Here is a 15,625-nt window from a genome sequence, read left to right as displayed (position 1 = left end):
AAGATGGAAAGTAAAAGAGCAAAATGGATTGCAAATATGTTACTTAAGACAGTAGATCTGATGAAGGGCACACAGGCTAGGATGGTGCTTGGTTCTTTCCTGGTACATGAAGACAAACTCGTGTATTCTAGACTTTTACACTCATCATCTCCACATTTTGGTGGCCTTTAATGTGGTACTGGCTCCTGCTAACATCACACTTGATAGATGAAAGCCAAGCTCACACAGCAAGAAAGCTTCAGGGTTAGTTCAGGCATTGGCTTGTTTTAATCTACAAGTCTGTGCTCTCAAGAGACTATGTATCTAAATCCTCTATCCTGTGTATTCTAGAGATAGTGAACATCCTTCTTATATTTTCACATATCACTCCTAGAATGTAAGATTAAAGATCAAAAGGAAAAAAAAAATAATCCCTCAGCCCCACCACCTCTATAGAGATTTTATTTGCTCTGGTGTAACCTAGCACCCTGATTGTTGCTCTGTCCTTGCTGGGCCTCCACAAGTCTCAGGAACTCATCTGAAGTCTCAGTGAGTTACATTTGTATCTGTTCTGTCTGGGCAAAGGAATTTAAAGGAGATCCTGCAGTTACAAAATCTGGAAAGCTTTCTGGTTGTGAAATTCAATGTACACAAGACAGGGAAGTTAAAGTTCCTTAAAACACTCAACACTGGCGGCAGAGAGTCCCCAGAAGTGGTGATGGCTGAGATCCAGAACCAACCCACAGGCCCTACCAGCTACTTTAAAGCAAACAGAGATTTGGCCACTTGCAATATGAAGCCGCCAAAAGTGTGCTAAGAACATCTCAATGAAGAGGTGTTACCTCACTCTTCTGGGGACATAACTAGGAAGGGGAAGGTAGAACCCCCTCAGCTTCCAAACTAAAAAGCTTGCTTACTGTTAAAATATTGAACATTACACAAGGCGTTGAGTATTTCAATGTTTGTTTTTTAGGTGGAGTGACGGAATGGGTGTAGAGTGAGTGCAAGATGTGGGCTCCTAATCTCTAAGGACTCTCTTGGTGGCATATAGCACTTCTCTCAAAGTGATCTTTCCCATCACTGTTATTAGCTTGGGAGCTCTGGGTGGTGTCAGGTCATGAGCACACCTGGTGCTCTGCTCAGCAGCAAGCTGGAGGAATCCCAAACACCTCCATTTGTGTGTGTGTGTGTGTGTGTGTGTGTGTGTGTGTGTGTGTGTGAGAGAGAGAGAGAGAGAGAGAGAGAGAGAGAGAGAGAGAGAGAGAGAGATTCTTTCTCCTATGGGTATGAATTTGCCACCCTCCCCTTCCCTCCCTCTGAAATGCTAAAGAGTGAACCCAGGGCCTCACACATGCAAATACTCTACCACTAAGTTATACCCGCAGCCCTGCCATCTAATTTCCATGATCCCATTCAAATGAAGTTCTTATGTCTGTATGGAGAGCACTGTCACTGCCTCTAGAGATGTGGTGGTGGTTGTGGCAGTGGGAGGTGGGTGGACAGGGCTCCAGACCAAGTCACAGAAGCGTACAGGGCCCCAGTGCAGGACACGAGAGCCAGCAGCCCACGTGTTCCTGCAGTATCCTCAGCAGAGGTGCACCTTGAGGAAAGAGCCGGCCTCTGTAAAGGCATGGCCAGATCTCCTAAGGTTTCCAAAGCAGTCAAGGACCACGGCTCTGCTCACTCTACCACAGCTGTGCAAGCCCCAGGCGCCCTGATGGGCAGCACTGGCCATGCTCAGTGCTCTTCCCCCAGGGCAAGATCCCTCCTTGACCGGCTTGAAATGCTTTTAGGACACGGGGAACACAAAACAATCAGCTAGGGTCAAAATTCTGTGTGTGTGCCTGCCGAAGAGAGCATGACAGGTACTTAATTAACATTTGCTGATAGTCTCTGTGGCCTTTATGATACGCAAGACAAAAAGCATCTATTCATTCAATAAACATTTGCCAAGTGCTTACTGTGTGATGGGCACTAGTGCTAGGTGTTAATGAAAATGATGTTCTCAATCCAAGGAGTCACAGCCTAGGAATGCTTGTATGTCTTGTAAGTGCTATAAATGAAGCTAGAACAATTGGCAAGCAGGCAGGCAGGTAGGCAGAGAGAGAGAGAGAGACCAGGCTTGAGTGGGGAGGGCATTACAGGATCATGGAAACGCAAAAGGGCACATGTGGGAAATAGTAGTTTGCTCTGAAAACTGCACATGGTAGTAGGGGCACCAGCAGCGGGGAATGAGTCAGAAAATAAAGCAGACCCAGTTTCACGTCACCACGGGCATGTTCCCATGTTAAGTAATGCTGGAAGATGTATAGCTTTGCTCAAATTTTTACCCAGTACACGATCTTTTGGAAGGCTGGATGGCACACACAGTAAATATTTGAAAATGCTTGATTTGATGGATTCTGTAGATGAAATGCTCAAATACCCAATAAATACTGTAAAAGGATGGGGAGTGCTGAAAAGAGCAAGCACATTTATAGAGTATGGCCCCTGTCTCTGAACCCTACCAATGGTTTCTATATAGCGTGAGACAGTATATGAGTGATAGAATCAGAAATTCTATTTGTAAGTATTTTCTTTAAAAATGAGGAAAGGTTAGATTTACTAATATTTAATACATGGATGGATTCTGGCACTCCTGCTGGCCTATCAGCCTTGGCATCCTAACAGAGGCGGAGCCTGTGACACAGGGCTGGGAGAGTGATGGTGGCTCTCACCCATGAACTTACTTAAGCATCTCAGACATGCTGTGCTTTTCACCCTTCAAGACATGCTTGTGGTTAATTAAAAAACAACAACAAGGTACAGAAAAAGGACACAAATAGCCAAAGCTTTACAATATTTTGCAATGATTAAGGAAGTGACCACAGTAACTTTGGAGGGGTGGTACTGGCAAACGAACCCAGGGTGTTCACACTGAACTATATCCCTAGCCTTTTTTAAATTTTGAAACTGGGTCTCATTCAGTTGCTCACTGGGCTTCAACTTGCTCCGGTTCCAAGTGGCTGGCATTAAAGGCTTATGCCATAATGTTCAGTTGAAGACTTCTTTTTTAATGTCTGCAATACGTACCTTTTTTTTTTCTTTTAAACAAACACAATCAAATTGTTCCTTCAAGGAAAAGGTGACAATGGTGTCATAGCTTTGTGAAATAGTCTGTGACAAAAACAAACCATTTATGAACACATGTTATGCTGGACATGTGTTACGGTGTGGAATCCAAGTATTTCCCAAAGATCTAGCCAGGTTGCCAATTTGGCTGTAAGGGGATGTGGTGAAACTTTAAGAAGTGGAGCATAGTGCGAGCTCTTTAAGTCACTGAGGATGAAGGGCAGAGTGGGACTCTAGCCACCTTCTCTTTCTCTCTTCCTTCCTGGCCACAAGGTGAGTAGCTATTCCACCAAGTACTCCCTACTATGAAGTATAGTGCCAAAAGCAATGGGGCAATTGATCATGGACTGAAACCTCTACAAAATTAACCTTTACTCTTATAAGTTCACTTACCTCAGATATTTGTTACAATAATAGGAGCATGACTAATATCCTGCCTGACACAGCACAACGTGTTTTCATCTCCCTCCTTGGCCCCTTCTTTCTCTGTTTCCTGCCTGCCATGATGTCAGCAGCTTTTCCTCCAGAAGGCAGGGCCTTCTACTATGCCTTCCTGCATTGGAGCCAGGTGACCATGGATTGAAACCTCTATAAAACGTGAGTCAAAATTATCCTCTCCTCCTTTGGATATGTGTCCTGGCATGAAGAAAGTGGCTAAAACACCAGTGACACGACAAAAGTACCATCACATAAGCGTCTCAAAAAACCTTGGAAACCAGAATCTCCACTTTCACTGATAGCCTCAAAACACATACAAGCCCCAATTCATCAAGGCCTCTTATGACTGGTGACTGAGATTGAAAAACAAATACATACTCTGACCCCTAAGCACAGGCTATGTATCTGTGTGACATCTATCATGTTTACCTGTAAATGTCACAAGAATGGTAAACCGAAATAAACAGAACTTTTACCTAGGCATGCTGGCAGGAGGATCACCAAGTTTAAAGCCAGCCTGGACAACTTAGTGAGACACTTCATCATATAAAATTTTTAAAAGGGCCCTGTAACTCAGTGGTAGAGCACCTGTCCAGCATGTACAAGGCCTGAGGTTCAATTCCCAGTACCACAAAAATTAAATAAATACAGTAAGTTCTTGACTTAGAAACATTCCAGTTGTGAACTTTCACAAATACGAAGAGACCCTGCATTATGAACACTTGTAGATGCAAAGAAATTGGGGAAGTAGCTCACATGTCTACCAGCCACTGTCGCAGTTGTGCTGCTGCGTGTTAACAGCATGGTAGGACACAGCATTTTTGTGTGTGGGTTTGGTTTTTTATGCTTTGTACTGTATACCTGTGTCAAAGGTAAAGAAGACTCACTCTGTTGGACTTACCAGTGAATCTGACTTACGAACATTCTCCCTGACTGGAATTCGTTTGTAAATCAGGGACTTACTGTGATCTTTAAAAGCCAGAACTTAGAATCAAGCTTTTAAATGCTAGAACTTAGGTTTCACCAACAGTTTACAAAGAGGGTAGAGCTGAGCACATGGTTTTCATTTAAAAAGCATGCTTATGACAAGTATTTGTAGCAGTAATGTGTTGAAAAAAATTAACATTTACTTCACCTTTCATCTCTTTATTTTTTATTTTATTTTATTTATTTAGTTTTTGTTTGTCTTTTTGAGACAGGGTCTCACTTTGTAGTTCAGGCTGGTCTTGAGCTCACTTTGTAGCCCAGGCTGGTCTCGAACTTGTAATGATCCTCCTGCCTCAGCCTCCTGAGTGCTGGGATTACAGGTGTGTGCCACCATACCCAGCTCCTTTCAGCTCTTTAAAAGGCCCATATCTGTGTATATTTCTACCTCTGTAATGTCAGGACAGTAGCATATGGCTATAATTTATAATTAAAAAGTGACATATATTAAAAGTGACATATATTAAAAAGTGACATATATAATTAAAAAGTGACATTATAATTAAAAAGTACACAAATTCTTTTACACAGTAGTACACAAGAAAACACACCAAGCACAACTTGTTTACATAGTGGCCCTTGTGAAGATGAAGCAGGCAGAAGTCTACAAGTCATAGTCATTGTCCTTGAGCTCCAGGAGCCCACGTCTGAGGCTGGGTGGTCTGTTCTGTAGTCCAAGTAGAGACCTAGATCGCTGGAGGCATACTTACTACCACCTACTCCATCCAGGGCGGGAGGTGACAGCATCTCTAGGACCATAAGATCCTGGTGGAGGTCAGCAATGTGCACTTTGACCCAAAGAGGGCTCCTAGGAAAGAGTGCCACAATACCTGCATTGCTGCCTGCTTCCCTTACCCTTGCTGTGACCTTGGTCCTATTCACTGACCAGAGCAAGCCTTTCTGCCTCCCTAGGTATAGGAAATGAGATAATGAGGCATCGAAAATCCCTGGAGAGAGGTAACTATGGATGTTCTGCAACAAGCATGGCAGCAAGGAGCTTATTACAGTGCCTATCTCCCTGATGGCTTGAGCCATCCAGGGTAAAGGGCACTACCAGACAGGATGAGCCAAGAAACCTTTCTTTTTCCACAGGGTGTGGGTCTCCAGCACTCTTTCTGCTTGAATATCACCCAGCACATCTTGCTTTACCTATCTATCATGTCGTGGAAGCTTCCTGGTTCCCTGTAAGGGACTCTGATAAGCCTAGTGTTAGGGCTGTTTGTCTTGGTGGCACAAGAGAATCTTTCTTTGCAGTCAGAAATAGATATCGGACGCCAACCTCCAGAGATTCTGAGCTCTGGTTTGTGCCTAGGAATGTTTCCCTGGCCAGTTCCAATTGTGTAACCTGGGTTCAGATCTGTTCCTGTTGAAGTTATCTTTCCTCCACCTCTGAGACCTATGACACCTTTTCTTGTGATACTTATCTCGTTCTGCATCACACCACAGTTACTTAAGAATAATTCATCATTTTAGCTCCACTGTAAAGTCCTCAAGTGGAAGAGCCACGTCCAATTATTTTTGATTATCCGGAGCTTCGCCCATTAGAGTAGTGATGGGCAGACCCCAGAATCCCAGAATGTTGTCCCTGGACTGACTTATAGCTGAAAAGTCTCTGGCCATTGCAAGAAACAGGGATGGAGGAGAAACTGAAAACTCGATGTCTGATCTAGTCCTTCCCACGTTCCCATGAGACTGCTTAGCATGGCTGGGGATGGCAAATGGCTTATGAAAAACAACAGCTACCCACTCCTGCTCTAAAAGGGTGTCTCATGAGAATGAGAATGGTGGAAGATCACCTTAGAGAGGAAAAGATGGCAGCCCCGTCAGCTACAGGGAGGGCTGAATTAAAAAACAATTCTCCAAGAAGTCAAAAACAAAAACAAAAACAAAAACAAACAAACAAAAAAAAAAACATGAGGGGGAGAGATTTCCATTTTTGCGATTTTCCCTCTTTTTCTTGCATTTCCCATGAAGCTTTCTAATACGATCTTAGTCTTTTTGAATTTACCAACGCCAGCACCAAAACTTTCTGAATAAAATGATAGTGTTGCTCAGGAAGGTGGAGCTCAAGCCCTTAAGCCCTGCCCGGGTCTCCACATTGCTACAGGGCCTCGGCCATTTATTCCAGGAGGATTTCCTGAGGGCCTGTTACATGCCAGGAGTACAAACACCCACCAGGTGCATCTATGCTTCACGAAAGTCCTAGACCAGGAGGGAAGGGGCAGGCAGAAATACGCCCAAAGGCCAGCTTTAGCAGCGCTGCGCACAGGAAAGCGGTGGGGCGTTCACGCCTGCAGCACAGCCAGGAGCACCTGCCCAGGACGAGGTGCGGAAAGCAGCCCTGCACACGCAGGTGCACGGCCCGGGGCACTCGTGTTACGGTTCTCCGCCGGCAGGCCAGCCGCACACACCAGAGGCTCCCCGTCTCGCCTCGCACGCACGGGCGTCGCCAGCCCACACCCCCGACCTGGAACGCCCCAGGTAGCCCTGTTTTGAGGCTCACGGTAATGGAATGAAGTGGGTGGAACAGAGTACACCGGGATGTTGCACCCGGCAAAGACGCCCAGGAGCGCGCGGCGGGCCTGGTCCGCCGCAGCCGGGGGCGCGACAGCTGGGCGGACTATCTGTCCACCCGCTCGCGGCCGCACAGAGGCCCTCAAGAGAGACCCCGGCACCGCACAGCGGAGACACACCCAGAGCTGCGGCGCCATGGGGACCGGTCGGGGCATCGCTCTTGGTCGACCCGGCGGGGCTGCAACCGGCCATCAAGGATGGGGAGCGGGAGCGAATCCCCGAAGCCAAGTGGCGAGTCCCGGAGGTACTCACCGAGCCTCAGCGCCGGGGCGACAGGGGCTGGCGCTTGGCCCTCTCGCGGGGTCCCCTCCCTGAGCCTCGCGGTTCCGCTCCAGCTTCGCAGGGGCAGCAGCAGCAGTGACAAGTGCAAGCCCGCCCTGCAGGGAGGGGGCTCCTGTGACCTGCGACGGCAGACAGACGCACCCTGCAGCTCCGACTCCCGCAAGGGGAGCGCCGGCTCGCGCGTGCGCGTTGGGCTGGCCCTGCAGGTGCCGGGCCACCGGCGGCGTTCACCGCCCCAGCACTCTGAAACCTGCGCCTGCGTACTGCCCCGCCCATGTCACCCTCATCCAGCAGAGGGCGCCAGGATTACGCGTGCGCAATGGGCCAATCCCGCCGAACCTCTCGGGGTCCCGCATCTGCGCGAAGTCTCCGGCCTATATCTCCCAAGTCTGGCGGAGGGCGCGGCATATAGCGTGTGTGCCACCTGCCGCCTCGCCCCAGCGGATTATGGATCTAGACCAGTGGTGGCGAGCCAACGCCACATATCCCGCAGTGGACACACGGACCCTCTCTTACGGCACGTGAACCAATTAAACCTGAGCAACTAGGTTTAATTGCAGTGTTGGCACTTTTCGATAAAAAAGTGGGTTTTGTGTCGCAATTAACAAGGTTTGCCATCCCTGGCCTAGGCAATCCCATACATAGCTCATAAATCCGGTAGGAGGCGTACCATACTACGCGTGCGTGCGCAGTGCGTCTCCCCTGCCTGGTCTCCGGGTGTCCGTCTGTGCTTGCGCTGTGTGCCACCTCTGTGTCTGCTTTTGGCAAGGGTGCGAGGCTGTGGTTCTGCGCGTTGGATAGTAGCCACGATGCTCGGACCTGATAAGAATCATTTTGGCTCATGAGTTTAAAGTATCCGACGAGCCGGGCATGGTGGCACACGCCTGTAATCCCAGCACTCGGGAGGCTGAGGCAGGAGGATCATTGAGAGTTCAAGACCAGCCTGGCCTACAAAGTGAGTCCAAGGCCAACCTGAACTGCATAGCGAGACCCTGTCTCAAAATGACTGAATAAAAATAAATAAATAAATAAATAAATAAATAAATAAGTAAAGCTAGTAAGTAAGTAAGTAGCTGAACAGGGAGTTCGCTTTTAATGGCCATTTTTCCTTTCTCTTTCTTCGCTATGTTTCTTTGAACCCCTTCCTCCGGCTTGACCCCCACAAGCCCGCCACCACAGGGAGAATTTCCCTGTTTTGGCCTAAGCACACGCCAGGCCCTGGGGAGGTGAGGGCGAAGAACCTTCCCGAAGCTGGCAGGGTGGAGTGTCCTCTGGTAGACTGGAGGGCGTTTGGGATTAGGAGGGCGTTAAGGGGGGCTAGAAGTCGAGATTTCCGGTGGAAGGGTGAGTGGTCAGGGTCTTCTCAGGAGGGAAGGTTTAGGGTTAGGGGTCTGCCAGGGTTGGGCCTGTCAGGAGCCACAGGAGGCCAACAGTTGTCTCAGACCGGTCCAGCCCATTCCTGAGCACAGCTTATGGCCCCTCCTGAGGCCAGCCCTGAGAGGATCCCTTGCTCCCACACTGTGTGAGGCGGGACTGAGTGATGTGGATGTCACTGTGGTCACAGCTTCACAACTTCTAACGCTAAGGCTGAGTTACCCGGCCTGGTGAGCCCAGAAGGTGGGAAGTGCCTTCGCTTTGCATGTTGCCCGTTCACCTTGCACAGAGGAGGCTCTTACCCAGGGTTTGTTGAATGGATTCACAGAGGCCTGGCTTCAAGTCTTGACCTGATCCCGTAACTTAATGAACTTCAATTTCCTGTCTCTAAAACTGAATGGTACCAGCAAATTCAAGAAATTCATTTTTTCTGGTTTTGCCTTTTTGTTTTTGAGGGTGAAATAAGAAAAAGGTCTGTTTAAGCACTTTGTCATAATTCTTAGCGCATAATTGTCAAATAAATGGTAGTATAATTTGAGTATGGCTACAATGAGCATGCAGAAAAAAAGAAAAAAGCGATTACAGCATGGGATGGATTATTAATGTGCTGCAAACATCTCAAAAACCCTTTCTCTGCATCATTTCTTAAGTGTAGATCCGACCCCCCTTTACTACTCATTGCTAGAAAACTAAATGAACCTGGATGAATGGGACTTCTCTTCAGCCTGCCTCTACCTTAGTCTTTTTTTCTTTAAAAACCAATACTTGGGGGTTGGGGATTTAGCTCAGTGGCAAAAGCGCCTGCCTGGCAAGCGCAAGGTCGTGAGTTCGGTTCCCGGTACCGGAGAAAAACGGAAAAGAAAAAAAAAAAAGAAAAACCAATACTTGCCATTTCTTTGTTTCTTCTGATCAGTCTTGGTTTGAAATCCATTTCACTTTTATCCAGGTTCTTGCTCGAAGTGTTGCTTTCCATTCTTTCACTTTTAGTCTATGTTTTTTTTTACTTAAATGTGTTTCTTGTGTTTAGCATATTGTTGGGTCTTTTTTCTTGATCCATTCTGCCAGTCTGTTTTTTTTTATTGGTGAGCTAAGACCTTCTCATTGATGGTTTTAACTGATAAGTTTTGACTAGTCCTTGTCAACATATTATTTTCCAGTTGTGGATTCCTTTTATTTTCCTTCTTTTTAATTGCTTACCATCCCTGGTGGATTAATTCTATTTGTAGTCTTTGAATTATTGTCTTTGTTATCTTTTTTCTAGACTACCCTTCATAATTTTCTGGAGTGCTGGTTTGGTCTTTGGGTGTTCTTTATAATGGCAGTATTTTATTTCTTCATCAATTTTGAAATATAATTTTCCAGGGTATATCAATCCAAGTTGGAGGTTTTTTTCCTTTAGGGCTTGAAATATTTCACTCCAAGCTGTCCTTAAGTAAAGGGTTTGTGTTGAGATGTCTGCTGTGATTTTGATGGGTTTTCCTTTATAGATGATTTGTTTTTCTCTAACAGCTTTTAGTGTTCTATTCTTGGGTTGAATATCTGTTATCTTGACTTCTATATGCCTCATTTTTTGTTTGTTTGTTTTTTTGTTTTTTCTCTGGTACCGGGAACCGAACTCACGACCTTGCGCTTGCCAGGCAGGTGCTTTGCTGCTGAGCTAAATCCCCAGCCCCTAATATATGCCTCATTTATATATCAAATTCTTCTTCCATGTTTGGGAAATTTTCTGCTATTATTTTTATGAACAGGGTTGTTTTTGTTTGTTTGTTTGTTTGTTTTTGAGGCAGGGTCTCACTATGTAGTCCAAGCTGTTCTTAAACTCACTGTGTAGCCAAGGCTGGCCTTGAACTCATGGTTATCCTCTTGCCTTAACCTCCTGAGTGCTGGGATTACAGGTGAGTATCCCTATGCTCAGTTTGTGAACAGGTTCTGATTTTTCATTAATTTGAATTAATCTTAGGTCATTCTTCTTTGCATCATCTAGCAGCTGTTGGATTAACTTTTCATGGTCCCTTGCTGTTTTTAAGAAGTCTTCCGTTTGATAATTGCTAATTGCAGCCCTGTCTTCTATATCTGATAGTCCATCTTCACATGGTTGATTCTGCTGCATGTGCTTTCAACAGAATTTTTAATCTCCTGGATATCTGTTTTATGGAACCCAGTTCTTTCCTATGTTAAGTGTTCATGGTTTCTATCACTTTCCTAAGCTCCTCTATATTTTATCTGTATCTCCTCTAGATTCACTAACCATGTTCTTCATTATGGTCATCATCTCTTTAGTTATCTGTGTAATTGTTTCTGTTTTTTTTTGTGTGTGTGTGACCCATTCATCTGTTTTGTCATTTCTGGTACTACCATTTTATAGTACTGTTTGTGTCTCCCAGACATACAAGGGCATACAAGGAAGATCAACTGATCACAGCAACTATGTCACCTTGGCTAAAGTCATACAATCTAAAATAACAATTGCATCAAACCCAGACTGGAAAGTGATGAACTGTGATAACTAATAATTTGCCACTTTTAACTATATGTACAAGATTTATAGTACATAACAAAATCTAAGACTAATTAGAAAATTATATATAATAAATAATTCACTCAATAGAACAATTTTGCCCTAAAGGTAAAAAGTTAAAAGGGAGAAGACGGGAAAATAGAGCAATAAAAGAAGAGCTTAGAAGCAAGGCTGAAGAACAGAGGAAGATTACCCAAGCTTCAGGAAACTGATGAAAAAGACAGGAGGGAAGGAAAGAATGAGAAAACAAAAACAGACAAAACAAAAGAAACTACAAACAATGTTGACGCACACAAGGAAACAACAACAACAAAAAAAAAAAAACAGGGGAAAAAAAGCACAAACAAAAAAAGAAGAAATTTCTCTGTGATTTCAAGCCTGTGGTTATCTTCTGGGATCTACAGTTTTGTGGCAGTGATGTAACTTTGCTCTTGATAGTAGACAAAGGTGGTAATCAGAGCACAGATCTGTGCTGCATAATCCCAGCAAGCCTACAGTAGGATTAGGGTGGGTTACTGGATAATCCCAGCAAGCCTGCAGTAGGAATAGGGTGTGGTGTTAGTGCTGGGACTCTCAAATCCACAGAAGTTTAGGCTGAAACATCTGGTCAGTCATGAGGTTGGGGCCTGAGTCATTTAGCGTATAATGCTCTGGCTGTCTCTTGCCGGACTTCTCATGGCTCCCTGACCATGGACATCTCCCATGATTGTCCCTCACCCAGTCTCTGGTTAACACTGGGATGCCTGAGATGAAGCCGACATGCAGCTGCTCTGAGTCCTGGGTTCAGGTGGCCCCTCCCTAGAATGGCATGGACTAAGTATGCTTTCCAGGGAACATGGCATTACCTGGACTAGCGTCACTCACCAGCTGTTGTACCACACAGCATACGCTGTTCCATCCCACTGGTGCATTTCTCCCTGGAGGACTCTGGGGTCACTCGCTTCAACTGTGTCTCTTTAGATCCCGTCTTTCTCACACCTCTAGCCAGGAGTTGGGGAAAAAGTACAGGTTGCCCCTTCCTTTTTCTGCTCTGTGGTCTGTCTCTTCAATGTCTCTGTAGGCTCCAATTTTTCCTCCAGTTCCTTCCTGGGTCTGAGGGCTCTACCTCTCTCCTCTTTCCTTCCTCAAGTCGTTATTTACATGTCTGTATTCTCAGGCTCAGAGAGGCAGATTTGTTACTGCTTATTGCTCCACCATCTTCCCAGGAGTCAGCTCTCCAAGTGGGCGTTTTAAATCCACAGAGCCACTTGTGATAGGTGGCCACTGAGCAATCAAGCAATTCTGGTGCTTTGCTTGTCTATAATTTGCTCTGGATTGAGGGGCCATGTGGCCACCCACTTCGGATCCCTCCTGGAAATCCAAGAGCTGTTCTTTTTGTTTCCAATAAGAACTCCTAACTTTAAAAAAATCCACCTCCATGGGCACCTGTAGTCACAGCATTTAAGAAGCTGAGGCAGGGGCTGGGGATTTAGCTCAGCGGCAAAAGCGCCTGCCTGGCAAGTGCAAGGTCGTGAGTTCGGTTCCTGGTACCGGAGAAAAAACAAAAACAAAAAAAACAAAAAAAAAAGAAGCTGAGGCAGAAGAATCATGACTTTGAAGCCAGTCTGGGTTACACTGCAAGAGCCTAAAAAAAAGTTACAAAATAAAAATAATGACATTATCCTAAAAGAGAAACCAACAAATCAGGCATGGTGGTATTGCCTGTAAGGCCAACTATTCATAAGGCTGAGGCAAAACTACCACTGGAGCCCAGGAGTTCAAGGCCAGCTGAACCATATTGCATACACACACACACACACACACACACACACACACACACACACACACACACACCCCTACATCAAAGAAAATATCCTCCCCAGAAACTATTATTATTTGGTTGTATATCCTTTTTGGACCATTTTCTGACATATGTTGATATATACATATACATTTTTTTTTCTGGAGATCAAGCAATGGCAAGCACATTACCACATAGCTACATCCCTACCCCTAATTATTTTTAAAATTCCTCTTTTCCTACTTAAGAATTTATGCTGGTTGGGCATGGTGGTGCACACTTATAATCTTAGCACTCAGGAAGCTGAGGCCGGAGGATTGCCACAAGTTCAAACCAGCCTAGACTACACAGTGAGCTCAAGGCCAGCCTGAATTACATAGCAAGACCCTGTTTCAAAAACCAAAAGAAAAAGAATTTATACTGAATAACTTGCCAAGTCAAAAATACAGTTTCTCTACTTAGTATTTTAAATATGTGTAGAGTATTTCACTACGTGTGATTACTAGTATACCTCTCATCAAGCTTCCATGTTTTGAGTTTTTCAGTCTTTAGAAAAATTTACTAGTTTGTATAACTTGTAGCTAAATCATTAAGATATTTCCTGAGAGGTTAAACTGCTACACTGCAAGGCATATAAATTTGAAATGGTGCTGGGGATCCTAGGACCTTCTGTATATTAGGCAAGTGCTCTGCCACTGAACTATAACCCCAACTCCATCCAAGAGATTTTTGCTACCTTTTTTTTGTTTTTGTTTTTTTACGGTACTGGGAACTGAACTCATGACCTAGCGCTTGCCAAGCAGGCACTGTGCCGCTGAGCTAAATCCCCAACCCCTTGATATTTTAAATAAGTGACCCCTAGGAGAGTTCATACTAACAGCAATGTGTGAGATTATTTTGTGACATCCCTATAAATTCTATTTTGGTCTTTGCCAATATTTAATTTTTTTTGATTAATAATAATGTTTTTAATATTCTTGTTGATCATCTTTTCTATTTATGAGAGTGAGAGAGAGAGCGAGAGAGAGCGAGAGAGAGAGAGAGAGAGAGAGAGAGAGAGAGAGAGAGAAAGAGAGAGAGAGAGAGAGAGAACCAGCTCCTTCATGTATGTAGGGACATTTTTAGGAAGATAAAGTAATTGTACTACTAGCTGATGGTAATGCTGTTTCTGGTCTTTATTACTCAGCTGGTTATTTTCTCTAAGAACATTCCTAAAAGAAGCCTCTGACATCTTCCTGATTCAGGCATCTAATTCACACTTACCCTTGATTTCTGTATCAGTCTCACTCAGTCTTTGCAGCAGAGGACTTGATTGGCTGTCCTAACAACAGTGAGTTTCAGTAGACACTGACTTTGAATCAGAAGTTAGTTGTTCCAACTTCCTCAGTGCCGCACGAATTTGCTTGCTTTCCAGCATGTGAAATTGTGGAACTTCTTTTTAGGCTTTTCTCTTTTTTGTCCCCAAGTCCAGTTAAGCATCATAAATAGTTCTTTTCAGTACTCAGAAATTTTTTCTTAGTGCTTTATTTCTACAACCAGGACACCAATGTAAAGCTGTCTTTTTTTTTTTTGTACCGGGAATTGAACTCAGGACCTTGTGCTTGCCAGGCAGGCACTTGTGCCGCTGAGCTATATCCCCGGCCCAAGCTGTCATATTTGATAAAAATTATTTCTCCTTATTCAGAACCAATAGAGCTCTAAATATACAATTTTCTTTTTTTGTTTTTTTTCCGGTACCGGGAATCGAACTCACGACCTTGTGCTTGCCAGGCAGGCACTGTGCTGCTGAGCTAAATCCCCAGCCCTATAATTTTCAATTAAAAATTAATTATTTTTAATTAATTGTTAACCAATTATTAATTAATAATTAATGTTATTAAAAATTAACAGCATTTTGTATATAGATTTTACACTTAATGGTATGTGTATATATAAAAGCTGACTAATGTTATATATATACATGTATAAAGGATAATCAAGCTAGGCATGGTGGTACATACTCTTACTTCCAGCACTCGGGAGGATGGCAAGTTCCAGCCCAGCCTTGACAACTTAGCAACTTAATGAGACCATGTCTCAAAATAAAACATAAGGAATGGGGAATATAGTTTACTGCAAATACAGTGGGTTCAATCCCCAACACCACAAAAAAAATTTAAAAGATAATTAAAACCTGGTGGTAAACACCTGTAATCCAGCTACTAAGGAGGCTAAAGCAGGAAAATCATAAGGGAGTTCAAGTCCAGCCTGAACTACAGTAAGATTCTGTCTCAAAAACAACAAACAAATAAAATTAAAAATAACAAATAAGGCTGGGTATGTAGCTCACTGATAGAATTCTTGGCTAATATCTGCAAGGCCTTCAGTTCAACCCCCAATATAGAAAGAAAGAAAAACAGAAAGAAAGAGTTTCATAAAACTGAGCATCTTCTCCAAACATATCCTTGTCTTCCACAGAGATAAACAGCACACTAAAGTACCCTGAATGTAATGTTCTTTGACTATCATTCTCAGAAGTTTATCCTGTTTACATTTACTTTGCATGTTTTTGAAATTTAATTAAATGATATTATATAAATTTTTCT

The 15,625-nt window shown here is 44.1% G+C and overlaps 1 protein-coding gene across 2 annotated transcripts in view; it reads right to left on the bottom strand.

The window, feature by feature from the left end:
• Abca3 (ATP-binding cassette, sub-family A (ABC1), member 3) overlaps positions 1-7,630 on the bottom strand; it is a 55,943-nt gene extending 48,313 nt beyond the window's left edge. For both annotated transcript variants that reach the window (XM_005391429.2, XM_005391428.2), the window contains exon 1: positions 7,339-7,630. The gene's annotated coding sequence lies outside the window, so the exon portion shown is untranslated. The remainder of the gene's footprint in view (positions 1-7,338) is intronic.
• Positions 7,631-15,625: the final 7,995 nt, after the last annotated feature.

Source organism: Chinchilla lanigera, unplaced genomic scaffold (genome assembly GCF_000276665.1).
Source record: "Chinchilla lanigera isolate Chin_1 unplaced genomic scaffold, ChiLan1.0 scaffold00041, whole genome shotgun sequence".
In the NCBI taxonomy this organism is placed as follows: Eukaryota; Metazoa; Chordata; class Mammalia; order Rodentia; family Chinchillidae; genus Chinchilla; species Chinchilla lanigera.
This window is presented reverse-complemented; position numbering and strand designations above follow the sequence as displayed.